Consider the following 14,700-nt stretch of genomic DNA (forward strand, 5'->3'; position numbering starts at 1 on the left):
TTAGGGCACATTTTGAGTGACTTCTCAAATCCTCTTCTATTTCATTAAAAAATTCTGACATGCAGACTGAAACATGCACTTTCAATACCAGCAGCAGTTTTCCCTGGTGAGCAGTAGCTTTACTACAGTGATCTAATGAGCAAAAAGAGTGCTAACATTCTGATTTTATGGCAAATGTGTGACACATTTGAATGCCTTCTTGATGGAATCAAAGTAGAAAAACTGAAAGTATTTCCTACTGAGGAGACTGCAGTAAATGAGGAAATTAGGAAACTTCATAACAAATAAGTCTCCCAAGATGGCCACCAGAGACAAAAGAGCCCAAATGTAGCCCAAATATCACCCAGATGTAGCCCAAGTATAGCCCAATGACAGAATGTCCAAGAATGTTCTTAAAAACAACTAGAGCACTTACTGTCTTCATTATGACAAAAGTATGGCACACCTGAAGCCATCTTGATTGGAATAAACTGGCAACACTTAAAACATTTAATTTAAAAAGGAACACAATGAGGGGGTTCATTTTGCCATAGAAATTATGATTAATGCTGAAGAAAGAAAATGAGGGCACATTTTGAGTGACTTCTCAAATCCTCTTCTATTTCATTAAAAAATTCTGACATGCAGACTGAAACATGCACTTTTAATACCAGGAGCAGACTTCCATGGTGAACAGTAGTTTTACTACAGTGATCTAATGAGCAACTAGAGTGCTAACATTCAGAATTTATGCAAATGTGTGACATATCTGAATACCTTCATGATGGAATCAAAGTAAAAAACTGAAAGCATTTCCGACTGAGGAGACTGCAGTACATGAGGAAATTAGGAAACTTCATAACAAATAAATCTCCCAAGATGGCCACCGGAGACAAAAGAGCCCAAATGTAGCCCAAAATCACCCAGATATAGCCCAAATATAGCCCAATGACAGAAGTGTGCAAAACACTTATTATTTTGTGTTTTTGCAGTGTTATATAGTGCAGACTTGTCAGGTATTGGAGTGCTTTACATGAGCATTGGTTACATCACACAAGAACAAATTCATTTTGGTTGTAGACATGGGGAGACTAAGTGATTTGACCAGAATCACAGAATGTCGAGCTGAAGCAGAAACTTCAACCTGGTTCCCCAGTTGCAAAGTCTGCAGTTCTGGAAGTAACACCACATCCTCTCCCCTATGTGCAACATTTAATCAAGTTGTCAACTAGATAAAAAAACATAAAGATAACAAATAATTTAAAAGTGCTTTGTCGCTATTTGAAAACTCAGAAAATATGTCCTTATTTTAGTCTTTTAGAGCACTAACCATAATTTTGAAGCCAATAAGACCCTCTCATATATGTAATTTCTAAAGGAATGCTCTAGGTATTACAGTTTTGATTACATCAAGATGACGTCAGGCGTTCCACACTTTTGTAATAAATATAGAATGTTAGCAATCTAGTTGTTCATTAGGATACTGTTGAGAGGCAGAGTCCAGGGGCACGGACTCTGAAAATTGAAGGCAGGTAGGAGGGTGCAAAGGCAACAATTTAACCACACTGAGCAGGCAGGAAGGGCCGTGGAAGCACAACAGACTATGGAGGGCAGTGGAAAGGGGGGCAGGGGCAACAAACCAACAATACAGGACTTGCAAGAGAGGCTGTTGGAGGGAAGATCTATTACGGGTCAAGGAAGCTAGGGGCGGTCCCCAGAGCCCCGGGAGCCACCACAGAACTGAGCAGGAGAGTGAGTCAGGGACAAAAGGGGCACCTTAATTTGAGCCGGGGTGCCTAGGAACGCTTGCTCCAAAAATGAAGAAAACAGACATATGAGACATGGAATTGGAGGCAGAATACAATGGCAGTTTAATGAGAAGATGCAACTTCAAAGAAACCGCAGAATAGAGACATAAAGTACAAAATACAGAATCCAGATAATCATACAGCTGTCATGATATTCTCTGTATCTCAATTAATGGACTGACAGAGAGAGAGAGAAAACACATCTATAAATGCATCATGAGAAAGAAGTTACACCAAGGAAAATGTTACCTAGGGACACTCACATTTACTCTTAGAGCAAGCATTCCTGCAATTACAATACAACATCTTTTAAATGCAAAAGTAAAGAGAACAATGGTTAAACATAACATGACATTTCATATAGGTAAAATAGAATAAGATACTTCAAGCAAGTCAGAGCAAGACATTTTAAGCAAAGGAAGACAAGAGCTCCCAGTTCTTGGGGAAAACCTGCACAGCCTGTTAACCTACATACAGACGGCGAGGTTGTCCGTCGATATCTGTGGGTGCTCCCTTTTTATATCATTTTGTGGGCTCCTTTGCACGCTACATCTACCTACGTATGCTACCCAAAAGCTTCGTCTGCAGATTTTACCAGACATTTCGTCATTTACCCACTTAATGCTGACAATGGACTGGGTGAAAAGGTCAGTCTCTCAGGCCAATCGCTTATCGTAAGTTCCATAGAGCAAGCAGAAAATAATGGGTATTGTACAGGAATTCAATATATTCATGTATAAAATCTCCTCAGTTCTCCTAACTTGACGCTCTGCGGTTGCCACTTCCTTAAAAGCGGGAAACCTGCCCAGGAAGCAAGTACCAGTCCAGGATGCAGCCTACTGTATGTCGACAGCTTCAGGGGGATGTTGAACTTTGATACCGAGCACGGAGCACTCGGGTAGGGTGGGGGCTACTAGTTTGGAGCAGAAGGCCTCGCAGACCTGCCTTCAGACTGCTATACACTAAAATTGCAGAGCTATGGTCAATTTAACAAAGAGGCCTACATATTGAACAGAAGGGCCTACACAGGGGTTTTATGCTGGCTGAGTGGTAAGGATGTCTCAGGATAATTATATAGCAACACAGGACCCGCTGGTCAATTTAATACGGCCTACAAATGCGGCTGGCAGGGCAAGGACAAGGGTCTCATACTTCAGGTGTGGACAGAACGGGCCAGGGGCCCCCTGTGATACAAAATCTACCCTCCTTCAAGGCTGTGGCAATGTAATAGACCATTGTGGGCAGAAGGAAGAGGCAATGGTAGTACAACCATACATGCCAACAGACCCGATACAGCCAGGAAACGTCCAATGTTTTTAAGCTCAAATGGGCTTTATTTGATCTGTCTCCTGTCTACAATATCCTCTTTTTCAATGTAACTCAAAGGGGCAAATCAATACCCCAGTTTTTTTTCAAAATCTCCCTCTTACCAAGTTCAAAATGTTCGCAAGTATGGTACATTGGATCATGGAAGGAAATGGGATAGGGACATGGACTTGGATAACAGAGGACAGGAGAGACATGGAGAGGTGCACCAAACTGACCCTGCAGGGCAGGCATCAGGGTTTGCAGCAGCACAATACACCACACAGGGCATGCAGGACGGGAGTGCAGCACAACAATCCATAGAAAGCAAGAGGGAGGGGACAGGACCATGCACATGGACAACAGAGAACAGAGGGGCAAGAGGCAATGGTAGCTAGCTGACCATAATGGACAGACAGGAGAGAAGGCTGCAGCATAACAGACCATAAAGGGCAGGAGGGACGGATCAGGGGCATTACAATGGAACAGACAAGCCAGGAGGGAGGGAGTAGGGGTCTGCACATGTAAACAGAGGGCTGGGGGCAAGGGGGCAGGGCAGGAGCAGCAAGATAGCCATGGAGGTCAGGCAGGATGGGCACTAGAAGCAAGACACAACATGAAGAGCAACAGTGAGACTGTGATGGCATACACACAGACCATGGAGGGAAGGTGGGAGGGGGTCAGGGGCAGCTAACTGACCACACAGGGAAGGTGGGAGGGGCCATGGCAGCACAGAAGACCATGCATGGCAAGTGGGAGTGTTAGTGGCAGCACAATGGCTATGATGGGCAAGAAGGAGGGTGCAGGGGCATGCACAAAGGACGATGGAGGATAGAAGGGAGGGTCAGGACCTGTGCACAGACAAGAAAGTTCAGGGGAAGGGGCCTCACAACAGACCACACGGGGCAGGCAGGAGGAGCAGTTGCAGCACAACAGACCAGGGAGGGCAGAAGGGTGTGGCAGTACAATGGACCATGTAGGACAGGAGGAAGAGGATAGAGGCATGGCATGTGGACAGGCAGGGTGGAGGTGGCAGGGACAGGTTACAGTCATCTGACAATGCTAGGCAGGTGGGAGGGGAGTGGCAGCTCAACAGAACACTCAGAGTAGATAGGAGTGGCAGGTCCATGGGACATGGTGGGCAAAAAGGATGGAGCAGGGGCATGCACAAAGACATCGGAGGGCAGGGGGAAGGAGAATAGGGGCAGCAAGCTAAGCACAGAGTTTAAGCAGGAGGTCAATGATGGGGCATAGAATTGGGTAATGGAGGGCAGGAGGAGTGGACTGGTACATCATACTAAATTGAGGGCAGTGGCAGCACATCAGACCATGCATGGCAGGAGGGAGGAGGCTAGTCCATGGATTCACACAACAGAGGATAGGGAGGAGGGGGATGGGGCAGCAAGCTAACTGTTCAGAGAAGGCGGGTATTAGAAACTTTATTGTTTTTAAAACATTTTGTCTGTGCAAACTACTTAAAATATGAACAAGTATGCAGCATAATCTCACTTTTATTCAGGAAGAAGAAGACGTTAGTGACTGTGACTCCGGGCTCACTTGGCAAAAACACCCCCTGACCCTCCACCCCCTATCGCAAAATGTAATGCCCGTGAAAAGGGTAGGTGAACACAGTGTTATATAGAACATAGTCCTGAGAGCACGATTGAAAATGAAAACTAGATATAGTGTATGGTATAAACTATGCACCAAAAAGTGTGATATAAGATGAACCAGGCGTGAAATATAATATGCAATACATTGTGCGCAATGACAGATTCATTGGAGAGCGCGAGATAGCACAGGCACTAGCGCGTGCTATGCGGTATGCGCCTTGGAGTGTAATATGCACAGGGCAGTGTTGTGTAACCTAACTAGTCTCTAAAGTTGTAATATAAAATATGTGCTGGGGAGTGTAACGTTGCATATGCACTGTGACAAAGATATGGATCCCAAATTGTAATATGTATGGCATAGCACTGTGCGTTATAACATAGGCATCGAGGGAGGCACGTTAGATAGGGCAATATAACCCGTGCGAAGACAAGTGTGGCATGACATTTTCACGGGGTGGTGTTACAGTGCACATGGGCTAGAGAGTGTCATAGCATATGCACTAGCTAGTGGAATACAATACAGAGGTGTGTGGCACTCGGCAGGCAATGGTGGGTGTAACACAGCATTGGGCTCTGTCAGGAGCGCGCTGTGACTCGCAAGTGATGTTCGTCCCCTTTCCAGAGAGTAAAATAAAAAGTATTACACATCCGGCAGTGGACGTGTGTTTTATTAACTGTGAGGGGGGGTTCTTGCATTGTTTTGGTCGAATTTTTGTCGAATCCCCTTTGAATGGCTTAGTGTGCATGTGTATTAAATGTGCCCGTCAATAGCTACCCATGTTTGTATAAATAAACGACAAGGGTGTCTACCGGGATTAGGCACGGTAGAGCATCAGACATGTCAGAGCTTCACTAGTGGTGTAAATACATTCCACGTGGATTAATTGCATGCATAGTCGCCTTTTAATGAATATCACGCAAATCGTCATGGTGATAGGTACGTACGGTTTGTCCAGCATGTCCTAGGTGTGTCTATAAATATATATTTTTTAAAAATAATAAAAAACAGTGGCCGGCCCTGGGGATTGGGGTCAAAAAAATATAATTAGGAGACAGGCCCTGGGGGATGGGGTCATCAGGGCCAATAAATTAGAATAAGAAGGGGAACCACACAGCCCCCCTTCTTAAAAAAATAAAATAAATAAAAGACTGGCATCGTCCCGGAGGCCATGCCCCCTCCATGCAGCACTCTGCAAACGCGCCCCCAACAGGCATCTCCAGTATGCGCCAGGGAGCTGCGCTGCAGACAGGTGTTCTGAGGCCAAGCCCCTTTTTACACCTCTCTGCAACGCAGCTCTGTGGCGCTTACTGGAGGTACCTAGTGGTCTAGTGTGACCCTAGGGACCCTTAGGATTCAAGGGGACTTAATCTCTCAACTTAGAACAGCCACAGGGCGCGTTTACACAGTGGTGAAGGGAGGGGACGGGGCCTGAGGTGACGTGTGCAAACACGCACCATGGCACGTTTTAAATTGGGGATTAATTTCCCTTCAATACTGAGGGCCCCTGGGGGCTAACTAGCCCACCAAGTGCTTCCAGTAAGCGCCACTGAGCTGCATTGCAGAGAGGTGGTCCAGGCCGTGCCACGTTTTACACCTCTCTGCAACGCAGCTCTGTGGCACTTACTGGAGGTACCTAGTGGGCTAGTTGGACCCTAGGGACCCTCAGGACTCAAATGAACTTAATCTCCCAACTAAAAATGGACACAGGGCGTGTTTACACAATGGTGAAAGGAGGGGACGGGGCCTGAGTTAACGTGTGCAAAAACGCCCTGTGGCCTGTTTTAAGAGGTAGTTTTAATCCCCATGCCCTATTATATACTAGGGGCTTATAGAGGAGGTAAGGCTAATCACAGGGGGACCCCAACGCATAATGTTCCCTAGTGTATGTAGGTGTTTTCACTGTATTCTAAGTGTCTTTGAACATAGCACTGGCTCTAGGACTGGTTAGTCAGACTCAGTTACCACCAGTATCCGTCAGAAAAAGTTGAGGGTACAGGATGATTTTGCAACAAGGCTTCTTTCTGCTCTTCTTTTTGTTCTTTCTGCACGTTATCCTTCTTCCTGCACTTATCTTCGTATTTGAGGACTTCTGTTGCTTCTTTCTGCACTTCTTTTGTTTCTTTCTGTGCATTTTTTCTTCTTTCTTCACATGTCCTATCTCTGTAGGCATAGTTAGAAATTAGCATTTAAAAAACCTTTGAAATTAACAGAAAAAACCATAGGTTTCAGGCACGTTATAGTTAGGAATTAGCATTTAAAAAACCTCAGAAATTTACTGAAAAAACCATAGGTTTCAGGGGTGTTATAGTTAGCTGGACTTTTCACTTGTACAAAACCATTGAAATTCCCCCGTTATAGTTAGTTCAGCTAACTATAACTCGCGCGCCCGCAATGCACTGCTGATGACGTCACATATTACATCACTCATGACATGGTCAGTGACATCACTCATGACATCACTGATGACATCTCAAATGACATCACTGATGACATCACTGATGACATCATCCTTGTGATAGAGTGGCAGACCTCCTCTCTCCCTAATATAACCTTTGATACACACATTCAAAAATAGAGACTAAAATTTTCAAAACAATGGACATACCAATACCAGTTACAACAACCTCTTCAGTAATTCTAAGATCCACATACACATCCACTCATTCACCAACAGTCCAATACAGTCACTCATACATGTACTCACTCATCATATGTACTCATACACCTATACATCCTGTTACACAATGCCACTCATCCATAGAGTTACTCACACACATAGTCACTCATGCTAATAAAGAATCAAACATACATTTACTTGCATATACAGTTATACACACACCACCACACTTACTTCTACGGAAACTTACACATACTTAGTCTTTTAAACAATCACTTATAGAAACACATACTTATTCATACAGGAACTCTTTCAATCTCTCACTCTCACATATACTCACATATATACACCAATGGTCACATATACTAGTTTAAAACATATGTAGTTACTCATAAAGACACTATTGAGACAGTCATTCACTCACTAACACACCCATACACACACTCATCCACCCATACAGTCCTGCACACATACTGTGTTCAACACATACAAACAGTGAGTCACTCATTCATGCACCTATGCACTACGTAATACCCCCCACCGAACCATGCAGACACTCAGACTGATACTCAAAAAACCAACTAATAACCTATATAGACACCCATGTAGCTACTCACCAACCCATGCAGCCACTTATACACAAAGTGAGAGACTGATACAGATATTTACATATTTAAACATTACTCACTAAGCCATGTATTCACTATGATACACTTAATCAGTCAGTTACACAATCAATTTTTCAAAAACAAATCATCCATTTAGACACTTATATACCCATTTATTCTTCCATCGACCTTGAGATATACATATATAAAACATATTTAATTTTCAGAATAACACACATTCACTGGATGATGTCATCAGTGATGTCATCAGTGATGTCATTTGAGATGTCATCAGTGATGTCATGAGTGATGTCACTGACCATGTCATGAGTGATGTAATATGTGACGTCATCAGCAGTGCATTGCGGGCGCGCGAGTTATAGTTAGCTGAACTAACTATAACGGGGGAATTTCAATGGTTTTGTACAAGTGAAAAGTCCAGCTAACTATAACACCCCTGAAACCTATGGTTTTTTCAGTGAATATATATATATTCACAGAAAAAACCATAGGTTTCAGGGGTGTTATAGTTAGCTGGCCATTTCACTCGTACAAAACCATAGAAATTCCTCCGTTATAGTTAGTTCTGCTAACTATAACTCACGCGCCCGCAATGCACTGCTGATGATGTCACATATTGCATCATTCATGACATGGTCAGTGACATCACTGATGACATCATCCAGTGAATGTAGTTTAGTTTGAAATTTAAATATGTATTATACATATACCAATCTGTATTGAAGATTGAGTCGATATATAACTGTCTGGATGGAGGATTTAGTAGCTGTCTGACTGTCTTTTTAAGTGAGTAATTAAAAGTGTCTCACTTAATACATGGATTAGTAACTAAACTATGTGAATGTGTGCATCACTGTCTCTGTTGTTGTAGAACATGCTGCATCAGTTGGTCACTAACTACATGAGTGTGTATATTAGTTATTGATTAGTTGGGTGAGTATTTGAATGGGACACTGAGTTTGTGTGTGGCTGGATGGGGTGTGTGTAACTCAATGCATAGATGTGTGAATGGTTGATTAATTAGGTGTATAGGTTTAAGAGTGCATGTGGAAACAGTTGTTTGGGTGACTGAGTGTATTTATTTGTGTGTTGGTGAGTGAATATATGTTTTAGTTGTACATCTTCAACAAAGTAAAAAAATAAAAGGCATTGTATGTGAGTTGGTGTATATAAATAAGTATGTGTAAGAGTCAGTGACTGTGAGAGTAACTATATGAATGAGTGTATAATTGTAATGGTGATTTTTTAAACATATTAACTATGAGTTACTATGTGTTTGAATAAATGAGATGTTGTTGGATAATTGCGTAAGTGAGTAAATGTAAGTGTGATTCATTTTTTTCATGAGTGAGTAGGATGACTGCATAATCGACTAAGATGACTGCTGATGTGTCAATTTCTATATATGTGTATAAGTGAATTTGATAGTGTTCTATTAATTAGTGACTGCATGTAGAAATGATTCTGTTGTTGAATGGGTAGTTGTGTGTGTAGACTTAGGAATCAGTGAGTGGGTATGTAGTAACTGGTATTGGTGTGTCAATGGTTTCAAATATGGTACTCTGTATTTTACAGTGAGTGATGAAAGGTTATACTAGTGTATGATGAGGTGTATCAGATTGTCACGTGGATGATGTCATCAGTGATGTCATTTGAGATGTCATCAGTGCTGTCACTGACCATGTCATGAATGATGCAATATGTGATATCATCAGCAGTGCATTGCGGGCGCGCGAGTTATAGTTAGCAGAACTAACTATAACGGAGGAATTTCTATGGTTTTGTACGAGTAAAATGGCCAGCTACCTATAACACCCCTGAAACCTATGGTTTTTTCTTTGAATTTCTAAGGTTTTTTAAATCCTAATTTTTAACTATAACGTCTCTGAAACCTATGATTTTTTTCAGTGAATTTCAAAGCTTTTTAAATGCTAAATTTTAAGTGTGATAATAGTTATACCTATTTTTTGTACTGATTTTCTACAGTTTTTTAACTGTTTATTTATAAATATTTTATTCATTAAATAACATTATATTTTCTGAAAATTGCAAAAAAATCAAACTGAAATATTAATCTTTTTGTTTTCATTTTTTATTTAATACATTTTTTTTCGGAGTCCGCACTCAAATTGTACACATCACGGTGGGTGTGCAGATTCTAGCCGCTATTTTAGAAAAGTCATGAAGGATCCACGTACGGTGTGTGATGGCTGCGTGTTTTTCAGTTACATCATATACATTTAATATTACGTGATGTGCGCGATTGGTATGCGACCAGTCCGCGACTCCTGCTCCCGCGCATTCGCGACACATTCGCATTACGGTATGAGATGCTTACGCAGTGGCGGGTCCCACGTGACGTCATATACGGGCTGGGGCGCGCTGGGTGCGCGATTCCCGCAAAAAAATGTATGTTCCAAAATGATATGTATGTGTCTTTAATATACATATTAGTGCAAGAGATTATGTAAGATAGTCATAAAAATAACATATTTGTACTTATAATAAACTTATATCATTTTTAAATATATTTTCGCAAAGTCAGGTGCGTGCATCGTGAGTGCAGAGAACCAGGTCAGCAGAGGTGCTGTAGAGCCAGAGAAACCAGGTCAGCAGAGCCGTTGTAGAGCCAGAGAACCAGGTCAGCAGAGGTGCTCTAGAGCCTAAAAAGCAGGTCAGCAGAGCTGCTCTAGAGCCAGAGAACCAAGTCAGCAGAGCTGCTGTAGAGCCAGAGAAACCAGGTCAGCAGAGCTGCTCTAGAGCCAGAGAACCAGGTCAGCAGAGCTGCTTTAGAGCCATAGAACCAGGTCAGCAGAGCTGCTTTAGAGCCAGAGAACCAGGTCAGCAGAGCTGCTCTAGAGCAAGAGAATCAGGTCAGCAGAGCTGTTCTAGAGCCAGAGAACCAGGTCAGCAGAGCTGCTTTAGAGCCATAGAACCAGGTCAGTAGAGCTGCTTTAGAGCCAGAGAACCAGGTCAGCAGAGCTGCTCTAGAGCCAGGGAATCAGGTCAGCAGAGCTGCTCTAGAGCCAGAGAACCAGGTCAGCAGAGCTGCTTTACAGCCAGAGAACCAGGTCAGCAGAGCTGCTCTAGAGCTAGAGAACCAGGTCAGCAGAGCTGCTCTAGAGCCAGAGAATCAGGTCAGCAGAGGTGCTTTAGAGCCATAGAACCAGGTCAGCAGAGCTGCTCTAGAGGCAGAGAACCAGGTCAGCAGAGCTGCTTTAGAGCCAGAGAACCAGGTCAGCAGAGCTGCTCTAGAGCCAGAGAACCAGGTCAGCAGAGCTGCTCTAGAGCCAGAGAATCATGTCAGCAGAGCTGCTGTAGAGCCAGAGAAACCAGGTCAGTATAGCTGCCTTAGAGCAAGAGAACCAGGTCAGCAGAGCTGCTTTAGAGCGAGAGAACCAGGTCAGCAGAGCTGCTCTAGAGTCAGAGAACCATGTAAGCAGAACTGCTTTAGAGCCATAGAACCGGGTCAGCAGAGCTGCATTAGAGCCAAGGGACCAGGTCAGCAGAGCTGCTCTAGAGCCAGAGAACCAGGTCAGCAGAAATGCTTTAGAGCGATAGAACCAGGCCAGCAGAGCTGCTTTAGAGCCAGAGAAGCAGGCCAGCAGAGCTGCTTTAGAGCCAGAGAACCACGTCAGCAGAGCTGCTTTAGAGCCAGAGAACCAGGTCAGCAGAGCTGCTCTAGAGCCAGAGAACCAAGTCAGCAGAGCTGCTTTAGAGCCATAGAACCATGTGAGCAGAGCTGCTCTAGAGCCAGAGAACCAGGTCAGCAGAGCTGCTCTAAATCCTAAGAACCAGGTCAGCAGAGCTGCTCTAGAGCCAGAGAACCAGGTCAGCAGAGCTGCTCTGCAGGGAGAGAACCAGGTCAGCAGAGCTGCTCTAGAGTCAGATGTAATACACATTTGCCATGAATTCGGAATGGTAGCACTCTAGTTGCTCTTTAGATCACTGTAGTAAAGCTACTGCTCACCAGGGAAGTCTGCTGCTGGTATTCAAAGTGCATGTTTCAGTCTGAGAAAGTAGAGAGTAGTAGAGAGCGAGTAGTAGAGAGTGAGTAGTAGAGAGTAGTAGTCTCTACTACTCTCTACTACTCACTCTACTACTCACTCTCTAGTACTCTACTACTCTTCTACTCTCTACTACTCATTCTCAACTACTCTCTCTACTACTCGCTCTCTACTACTCTCCACTACTCACTCTATACTACTCACTCTCCACTTCTCTCTACTACTCACTCTCTACTACTGTACTACTCTCTACTACTCACTCTCTACTACTCACTCTCTACTACTCACTCTCTACTACTCACTCTCCTACTCACTCTCTACTACTCACTCTCTACTACTCACTCTACTACTCACTCTCTACTACTCCCTCTACTCTCTACTACTCACTCTACTCTCTACTACTCCCTCTACTACTCTCTCTCTACTACTCTCTCTCTACTACTCACTCTCTACTACTCACTCTCCACTACTCACTACTGCTCTCTCTACTACTCACTCTCTACTACTCACTCTCTACTACTCTCTACTGCTCTCTCTACTACTCACTCTACTACTCACTCTACTACTCACTCTACTACTCACTCTACTACTCACTCTCTACTACTCTCTACTACTCACTCTCTACTACTCACTCTCCACTACTCACTCTCCACTACTCACTCTCCACTACTCACTCTCTACTACTCTCTCTACTACTCACTCTCCACTTCTCTCTACTACTCACTCTCTACTACTGTACTACTCTCTACTACTCACTCTCTACTACTCACTCTCCACTACTCACTGTCTACTACTCTACTACTCTCTACTACTACCTCTCTACTACTCTCTACTACTCTTTGCTACTCTCTCTCTACTATTCACTCTACTACTCTCTCTCTCTACTACTCTCTCTCTACTACTCACTCTCTACTACTCACTCTCTACTACTCACTCTCTACTACTCTCTACTACTCACTCTCCACTACTCAGTCTCTACTACTCTCTACTACTCACTCTACTACTCCCTCTCTACTACTCTCTTCTACTCTCTACTACTCACTCTCAACTACTCTCTCTACTACTCGCTCTCTACTACACACTCTACTACTTGCTCTCTACTACTCACTCTCTACAACTCCCTACTACTCACTCTCTACTACTCTCTTCTACTCACTCTCCACTACTCCATTACCCTCTACTACTCACTCTCCACTACTCGGTCTCTACTGCTCGCTCTCTACTACTCACTCTCCACTACTCTACTACTCACTCTCTACTACTCTTCTACTCTCTACTACTCACTCTCTACTACTCACTCTCTACTACTCACTCTCTACTACTCACTCTCTACTACTCACTCTCCACTACTCACTCTCCACTACTCACTCTCTACTACTCTCTACTGCTCTCTCTACTACTCACTCTCTACTACTCACTCTCTACTACTCTCTACTGCTCTCTCTACTACTCACTCTCTACTACTCACTATACTACTCACTCTACTACTCACTCTACTACTCACTCTCTACTACTCTCCACTACTCACTCTCCACTACTCACTCTCCACTACTCACTCTCCACTACTCACTCTCTACTACTCACTCTCCACTTCTCTCTACTACTCACTCTCTACTACCGTACTACTCTCTACTACTCACTCTCTACTACTCACTCTCCACTACTCACTGTTCACTACTCTACTACTCTCTACTACTACCTCTCTACTACTCTCTACTACTCTTTGCTACACTCTCTCTACTATTCACTCTACTACTCTCTCTCTACTACTCACTCTCTACTACTCACTCTCTACTACTCTCTACCTCTCACTCTCCACTACTCAGTCTCTACTACTCTCTACTACTCACTCTACTACTCCCTCTCTACTACTCTCTTCTACTCTCTACTACTCACTCTCAACTACTCTCTCTACTACTCACTCTCAACTACTCTCTCTACTACTCGCTCTCTACTACACACCCTACTACTTGCTCTCTACTACTCACTCTCTACAACTCCCTACTACTCACTCTCTACTACTCTCTTCTACTCACTCTCCACTACTCCACTACCCTCTACTACTCACTCTCCACTACTCGGTCTCTACTGCTCGCTCTCTACTACGCACTCTCCACTACTCTACTACTCACTCTCTACTACTCTTCTACTCTCTACTACTCACTCTCTACTACTCACTCTCTACTACTCACTCTCTACTACTCTACTACTCACTCTCTACTACTTGCTCTCTACTACTCACTTTATTACTCACTCTCTACAACTCCCTACTACTCACTCTACTACTCACTCTCTACTAATCTCTACTACTCACTCTCCACTACACCACTACCCTCTACTACTCACTCTCTACTTCTCCACTAATCCCTACTACTCTGTCTACTACTCACTCTACTACTCACTCTACTACTCACTCTACTACTCACTCTAATACTCACTCTCTACTACCCACTCTCTACTACTCACTCTCTACTACTCAGTCTACTACTCTCTACTACACACTCTCTGCTACTCTCTACTACTCACTCTCTACTCTCTACTCTCTATTACTCATCCTCTACTCTCTACCTCTCTCTCTACTACTCTCTTCCTCTCTACCTCTACATCTCTACCTCTCTACCTCTCTCTACACGCACACTTATGCACACATATATATGCATATATATGCATATGCATTTATATATATGTATGTGAGTATATATATTACCTACTGGCGGTCGCCAGTAGGTAGTTATAGTTAG

The sequence above is a fragment of the Triturus cristatus genome, chromosome 1_1, assembly GCF_964204655.1.
Source record: "Triturus cristatus chromosome 1_1, aTriCri1.1, whole genome shotgun sequence".
NCBI lineage: Eukaryota > Metazoa > Chordata > Amphibia > Caudata > Salamandridae > Triturus > Triturus cristatus.